Below are 8,818 nucleotides of genomic sequence, written 5' to 3'. Positions count from 1 at the left end.
TTTTATTTCATCCATTCATTTTTTTTTTTCCTACACTATCTCCTCCACACACGTCCTATCTCTATCCCCACCCCCCTTCTTTTTCTTCTTCTCCCTCGTTCAAGTCTCAAGAACAACAGTTGCCCAGCCGGAGTTGTCGCTCATCTTCATCCCAACGCAGTCTAGATGGGTCAGATGGCTCCTGTCTTCTCTATTTTGTTTTCTTTTTTTTTCTTTTTCTTTTATTGTTATGATTTGATTGATTTTAAATTTTTTTTTGAGTTTGTATTGTGATAATCTAATTATGCTTGATTATGCTTGAGTTTAGAGATGTTTGAGAGAAAGATTGTTGTGGTTTTAGCCATTGCGTTTGTGTTTGTAGCCGTTGTGTTTGAGGGCATTTCTAGAAAAGTGCTGGGAGAGTAATTTTCTCTCCACAGTTTTCCTCCCGATTTGGGAGGAAAAAAATTGGTGGGCCCGGGAGGAAAATTTTCTCTTGGTTTTCCATCCTCTCTTTTTCCTCTGCTTCCCAAACAGTGGAAAACACTGTTCCACACCATTTTCCACCTATTGTTTTCCATCCTCCCTAAAATCCTTCCAACCAAACATAGTGTTAATAAAATTATAAAATAAATTATTGATATGCATATATAAAGAGTATATTCATTATGAATTTTGAATATATTCCACGAATGACTAATTAAATCAAACTAGTATGTATTTATAACATACAAATTCAAATTAATTAAACTCAAAAGTGACAATACATTGAAAATGACCCAAAATAATAATTTATTTTCGTCATATTGCCTAATCAATGTCATCTAAGTCAATGTTATCAGCATATTCATTATTTTGCAATAAACTTATTTCTTTATTGAAATTTTCTTCATCATCATCAACATTTACTATCTCTTCTTGTTCTTTTATCTAAATCATTATAAAAAAATTATTTCTTCATAGCATTCTAGTTTCTTAGACTTATATCAATAATGAAAAAATAAAAAATGGTTATACCTTGTTCATTGTATAGAAAAGAATTTGTTAATATGAAAGTGAAGTTTAAGTGTGCAATCCAAATTTTGTAGGAAAAAAAAAATCTTATGAACATGTTATTTTATTAGGTTAAATTAAATAACCTAATAATTTTATATAAAAACAAGTCTAACAACTTGTTAGATTCAAATAAAAGTACAAATTTTAATCCAAAAATAAAAAATGTAAAAACCTCATTTTAAAGCATATGTTTAGGTACCTTATGATATATATATATATATATATTTTACGATATGATATGATTCATATAATACACACAATGTAGTTTTATCCCTAATGCTAATCTTGAATTTCTAAAATTTGCAAAAAAAAAAATTTTGTTAAAAAATCCAAATGCGGATACATAAAAATATCTTCATGGTCTTGGCAATAGAAAATATATTCCTCTTCAAATGAGTGTCAATTCTACAAACTCTTAGTCATGTACTTGTGCTCCTATATTTTTTTTTCCACAACTTCTTAGCTTTTGTCTCCATTGTAAATATATATATATATATATATATATATATAAATCTTTTAATCGTTGGCCAAACACAAACAGATGGGTGCTAAAAGCTTGTCTAGTTTTCTTCTCTTAGTCTTTATCTATTATCTCTTCAGATTTGTCTTCCAAAGCAATATTTAACTTTTACTGGATCAAGACATCCACAACTTGGTATTGCTACATGTCACTGTTGTTCATTCCATAAAATCTCCTTACCTTAGATACACGAACCAATCAGTAAAATCTTCAAAATACAAATTCCTAGTTAGAAATTTTTGGCTCTGATACCGGTTTATAATGCCAAAGAGCTTTTTGAAGCACTACCACACAAGATTGATTGTAAAAATTGTTACAATCTTGAGAAAGATCTCACAAACAAAAATAGGAATGAAGAAAACTTGAAAGAAAAAATTTACACAGCTACATAAAAAGAGAATACTAATGATTTAAATGATTCGGCCTTGGCCTACGTCCATAGATAACAACAAAGAGAAATTTCATTAACAAATATGAGAATATAGAGTTGTGGAGTCACTCTCAGTAGCGGCCCTAGGAAATTTTTTAAGATAGTGATTAAGAAATTCAAATTATACAAAATATAATAAAAAGAACTTGAATATATTGAAATTACAAAAAACAAATAATCAATCCATGAATTTGTACAATTTCATTTTACAAACAAAATTATAAAGGAAAAAGTGAATGATGAGAAATTAAGTGAGACTTGAGAAGCCTTACTACTTCTAAAAAAAAAAAAAGTGAGACTTGAGAATGTTGACATGAGGATAATAAAGTGATAAGGAGTCTGAAATGATGATAAAAAAGAGAAAAAAAAAAGTTTATTTTTTAATGTTATTTGAGCACATTTTTTATGTTATTTGAACACTTATTTTTTGTTTAAGGGGTTAAGAATAATGTTTGGGACCCAAGATTATTTTTGTGAGTAATGCTAGAAATACAATAAAATGTCACAACAATTCAACATTAGAATACAAAAAATTTTAATTATAGATTAAAAAAAAAAAAAAGGCGCTCCTATGTATGACATTTTATTATGACATTTTATTATCTCTAGCATTTTATTATGACATTGCTAATTTTGGATTGTTATGACATTTATTATCTCTAGCATTACTCTTGTTTTTATTGAACCCAATTTTATTTTATGGAGTTCCAACTTGTGGCATTTGCTTTTGTGATTTTGCTCATAATCATTAGACCAAAATACCAATTAGTTTTTTTATGTAAGCAGGGATTGAACTTTAGATTCTTATTCAACCATTACAAATTTTACTAATTAAGCTAACTAGAACTCACAAGTTAGACAAAACATGTTAATTTAAATAACAATTGCGTATATAATTTATTTTGCAAGTATAATAAATTTTTAAAATAAGTCAGGATCATTCTCTAACCACTTGACTACTATGTGCAGCACCAGTGGTTAGAGACCATCCTGACTACTATGTGCAATTGCCAGTGGTCACTCTCTAAAACTAAGGTCTGTATGGTAAGGTAGTACAAATAACAGTTTTCAGTATTTAAACACTGAAAAATGTGGGCTCCAAAAAAAAAAAAACCAATGCATTTGATAAGAGATTGTTAGGACATATGTGATTCAATGTTAGGAACATATGTCACTATTTTATGTAATTGGCTAATCCTTTGACAAAGCACACTCTACTTGTAATTGGGTAGATCTAGAATGTGTTTAATACTTCAAGGAAAGGTTTCAAGTTCAAGTGTTAAAACCATGCAAGTCTGTCCAAGAACCAAGTGAGAAAATGTTGTATTTTAAATCTCGACAGTTAGCATCTATTGAGGTTTAAAAGATGTTTAGCCGTGGCTCGACAGCTAGCTCAATAGATGGTTATCTATCAAGATTTATGAACCTTAGTTTTTCAGAGCTGATTTTCATCCAATCTGTGAGTATGTGTTTTGTTTTTTTTTTTTTCCTCACAACCCTAAACATATATCAGGATTATTTTAAGGTCGTCAAAGGTTACACAAGTTACACAAGTGTTTAGCAAAGTCTTATTCATGCAAATTGTGACCGAGATAGAATTTGCCCTAGTTCATCTTTTTTCTTGAAGAAGCTGCTGTGATTGTACACCATAAGGTTTTGTGACCAAGGAACTTCATGATCTTCATCATGTGATGACTAAAGAACTTTGAAGCCAACATCCTTCTCAAGTTGGTGATCAAGTCACGTACTGGGATCCGCGCATCTATTGGTTAGTCACGTACTAGGAGCCGTGCATTGAAAAGGAGAGATTGTCACTACAAAACAGTCCAATTGGGTATTGGAGTAAGGTTCAGTTGTAGGTAGGTATAAGGTACTAGGTGTAACACCCGATAATTTGGCACCATTTAATATTATACGTAAATATATAAAGGAGGCCTACAATTTCATGAATTAAATGATTTAGCTAAGATATTAAAATAAGATGAATACTATGGATATGTAGCACAAGTGAGGTGGCATAAGTAAATAATAAGGCTTTGACAAGCTTTAAAAAATTAAAATAAAACCCTAGCCTTTTTCCTCTTTAATCACACATGTATTTTACTGATGGAGCTTCCTTTTGGTTCATCCGACTATTGAACTTTGCCTTTCTTCACTGTGGCGTGAGTTGGAGTCTACAAGTATGATTTTTCATGCTCTAGATTTAAGAAGTTTGAATAGTCAATAAAGGGCTTCTATAATTGTATTATATTGGATAGGAATGGTTAATATGTCAAGGGAAGGGCATGGACTTTGAAATTGAACCAAATAGAGTAATAGGCTTGGACTTTGTCATCGTGTGAAAAGGAAAATGTTGCTTGTGGTTTTTATATGTATATCCGTATATGGCCATCTTGGATCTAAAATTATGATTAATTTAATGGGCAAAGGGTCCTTGTGGTTAATATGCATTCACACATAGCCTCAATTGTTTTACCGATTGACCATCACCTTTTAAGCGTCAATTTGTTGACCGATTGACCATCACCTTTATTATTGTCTAAAACTAGTTCAGCGGCATCAAGGGAAAATTGTAGGCAACTAGATTGATACATTGAGGGCTGTCATGTGGCTTCCAAATACTAGGTTGAATATATATATTATATATATATATATATAATATTAGTGTAAATTGAATAGTCAGCTGAATAAATGGAGAATTTTGGATATATCAAATTGTCTAGGATAAAACTGTTTAAGTGTGAAAATAGATTTTTAAGTAGGAAATTGTGTATTGACGAACCTAATTTTTGGTGTTGCTAGTTCTAATTCTATTGAATTTTGTGATTCAAGGGAGGTTGATTTCATTTATTTTTGCAACTAAGAGGTAAGTGGTGTTTACTAATTTTGGAGTTTCCAAAACAACGTTGATTATTAAACTATTTATATCAAAGAAATATGTTGATATTCTATATGTAAATTGATATTTTATAAATGCTTGACCGTGCACATTAGCAATTCGTTTTATGAAAAACTTGTGGACAACCTGAATTTATTTAAACTTATATGCGTGAATATATTTTTATATTTTTAAGATTTATGAATGGACTATTTTTGTGAGCATCTTGAATGGATTTTTTTGTGAGCATATTGAATATTGTTTTGAAACCTATGGCAAGTCATGATTAAAAGCTCAGTATTGTATTTAGTCCTTAGCAAGGAGCAATCATATTGCAGCTAATTCTTAGCAAGCACAGTCCAGAAAAGGGACAGTGCACATGTGATAGCTCCTTAGCAAGGAGTATACTATTGAGGATCCAAAAAGAGCTCCTTAGAAAGGGAGTGCACCTTTAGGTTCCAAAGGAACCATCCTTAAGAAAAGGGATGAAAATGAGTTCCAGTCCCAAAAAGGGGATAGCACAACCCTATCAATGGGGCATAAACGTTGACCACGAGAAAAGCCTAGGAATTGTTTATGTGATGATATAAATATATATGTATATATATATATATTATGAGCTCACAATATAAAGATATTTTTTTATATATATGAAGTAATTGATGATAAATATTGAGGTTACAAGTTATGAAATTATTGTAAGAATTATTTATTTGAAAGTTTGTTTCCACACCTCAATGTTTGTGAGTTCTACTTATTGAGTTATCTCCCCCCCCCCCCTTATTATTCCCATTATAGATACATTAGAGGGATTATTGGAGTAGAGATTCTTGGGAGACAGCAATTACAAACTATTTGTGGAATTGAGGAATTTTATTATTATTTTTATGGCATTAAACTTGTACTAGAGAATTATTTTGAGATGTTTTTTGCCTTTGATGGATTAGAGCTCTGACATTTGTGATGAGATTTTAGATTGCTGATTTCTTTCATTTAATATTTTATGATTACTCAGATTAAATAGACTTTTATTGCTTATGATTTGGGCGTTACAATTGTGGTATCAGAGCTTAGATATGATTCTGTAGACTCTTAAAAACTAGGTTATGATTTATAGACACCTGAAAACTAGGTCATGATCTGTTAGACACTTGAAACTAGGTTATGATCTTGATTTTTTTGTCAGAGCATTTGGTATTTAGGTTATGTTTAATGAGATATTTTAAATATTTTGGCAATGTTGCTTCTTATGTTTAGTAGTAATAATTGTTACATCGTCAAAAAAAAACCACACACACACACACACACAGAGCGAGCTGAAGAAGAAAAGAGAAAGAGTGGATGTGCTGAGACTTGTGAAGAAAAGAGAAGAAGAAAAAGAACGGGGTGGGGATAGAGATAAACGTGTGTGGAGGAGATAGCATAGAAAAAAAAAAGAAGAAGAAGAAAAAAACGAATGGATGAAATGAAAAGGGGAAAAGGAGAAATAATATAAACAATAAAAGATCCTACTTGAGAAATGTTATTACAATATTTTCACCACAAATTTTAAGTAATAGATTGTTATTAGTTAATATTGGTGAGTAAAAAATAATTTTAGTAGTGGGTTCAAATTAGAACTAGTAACAACTTTCCACATAAATTTTGTTGTGAAATTATTACGAAAAATGTTATGGACATGTAACAGTTTTCATTGAAAAATATAATTGTTGGTCAATTTTATATTATTTAATGAGTACAAATAAATCTATTTTTTATCAATTATGTAACAAGGGTATAATAATAAATTTATATAAACTATATTTTCTATCCTCCCATTTTTCTCTCTAACCAAACAAAAGAATTTTCCACCCTCACACTTTTCCACTCTTCCAACCAAACACACAAGAGGAAAAACTAAATATTTTCTATCCTCTCACTTTTTCACTCCCCCATCCAAACGGACCCTGAGTGTTTGTATATTTCACAATACATGATATGATACAATTCATGTTTTGACAACTATGCTTATGCCAAGGATTGATTTGTCCATCATCATGTTTTTAATTATAGACAAATAAACAGCTAAAAAGATCCTAACTACCTATGAACTTACAAAAATTTTCCTTAAAAATAAGGGAATAATTTTTGGATGACATGGGGGCTCATCAATGTACGCCCTAGAGGTCCATCCCTGTGAAGTAAACCCTTGATGCACGGCCCTCTTACCTAAGGAAATATATTTATCAGTGAGCGACAGTGGAGGAAAATCTCTTGTATGCGTGCATTGAAGCATTATCACACACATTCCATGCTAATACAATATTAATAAAAACATTAGTGACCAAATGTTGTAAGATGAAGACAATACACACAACATTGGCAAGTATCTTTATCCCAATGCAAGCATGGCAGACACATTAAGTGATTAATAGTTTCAGTAACAAATAGAAACAAAATTGCAAATCATACAAAAATACTAACTTAAGACTAATTTCAGCAACAAACTGAAACAAAATCGTCAATGAGATCTGGATACCTTTGTTCGTCCCAAAAAAAAGAAAAAGAAAAAACTACAAGTGATAATTTAACAATAGAAGTAGATGAAATAGCAGTAGTCAATGTAGTTACCATATAGAAAAAAGCTACACCGATATTTAAAAATATGCAAATTAAGAAACACTTTAACCCCGTACCACACGAACATGTGCACCAATGGGCTTGCGGTACAAGGTTAAATGCTCGAAACAAATTCCTATGTAATCAATTATATAATAAGAAGAAATCCTGCAACTTGACAAAAATGGTAAGAATCTCATCAATTATATGATAAGAAGAGATCTTGCAAGTTGACAACAATTGAAGAGAAGATAATGTTTCAAAAAAGGGCAAAATACAAAAAATAAGAGAATAGAAATATTGCAAAATTCGTAGTGAAGACAAAGAACACCACTCTAATATGATGTTAACTATTTTTTGAAAGCTCGAAAATGTGTTGAAAACACAAGAGCTATTTAGACCTCCCAATTAAAATTACAGCTCGATAGATTTTACACAAACTTAATATAAAGTGCGGAATAGTGTAAATGCGAGCGGATGAACAAGTAAGCTACTCTACTCCATAAACTAAGCAACACAGCAGTATAATGGAATTAAAAGAGTATGGAAGAAGGATGCAAACACAGAAAACACCAAGACGTGTTCTCGAAGAGGAAACCGAAGAACTCGGTGAAAAACCTCTCAATTCTATCAATTCAGGAAGGTTACACATGGTAGCAAGAATCCATATATGAGAATAAAAGATGCCAAAATTAAACAATGTGTATCATGAGTCTACGACAAAAGGCTTCAGAGTGGCTTAGCTTTCTTAGAGCTTATAGAGTCACCTCTACATTCTACGGCCTAAATGCAACCTTGACGGCAGAGTATGTGGCAGTTTTATGCATGTTGAAGGTTTAAATATCATTTGTAAATAAATTTTCCTCTAGTCTGCTAGGCATTTTATGTATCAACGTACTCTTCATTTATCTTTGTTCCATCCATTTGAAATCTGTCTTTGGTTTCTTCCATATGCTGCTGACTTTAAACATGGCCAGCACTGTCATTCATAAATACATACAATATGCAGCGCAGATATGGGGTTTATAAGTCATCCAAAATTGGACACGTTTACTTTTTGAAAGCTTGATCGCTGATCGCTACCGCACAATGACAAAAATTGGTGCAAACGTTAGAGCTTGGCCAGACCCAAGTCTGAAAACCATCAATTCAGCAAAGTCACACATGGTAGCAAGAATCCATATATGGGAGTAAAAGATGCCAAAATTAAACGAAGTGTCAGAAGTGGGATTTGAACTCACGCCCACTCACGAAGACCAAAATTAAACAAAGTGTCAGAAGTGGGGATTTGAAGCCACGCCCTCTCACAAAGACCAGAACTTGAGTCTGGCGCCTTGGACCACTCGGCCATCCTGAC

At 31.6% G+C, this 8,818-nt stretch overlaps 1 non-coding gene across 1 annotated transcript; it reads right to left on the bottom strand.

Moving 5' to 3' along the window:
- Positions 1-8,733: 8,733 nt before the first annotated feature.
- TRNAL-CAA (transfer RNA leucine (anticodon CAA)) lies at positions 8,734-8,818 on the bottom strand. The gene has a single exon. It is a non-coding gene; the product is annotated as a tRNA-Leu (tRNA).

Source organism: Quercus suber, unplaced genomic scaffold (genome assembly GCF_002906115.3).
Source record: "Quercus suber isolate HL8 unplaced genomic scaffold, Cork oak 2.0 scaffold_47, whole genome shotgun sequence".
Taxonomy (NCBI): Eukaryota; Viridiplantae; Streptophyta; class Magnoliopsida; order Fagales; family Fagaceae; genus Quercus; species Quercus suber.
Note: the sequence above shows the minus strand (reverse complement) of the source record. Positions and strands in the feature narration are given on the sequence as shown.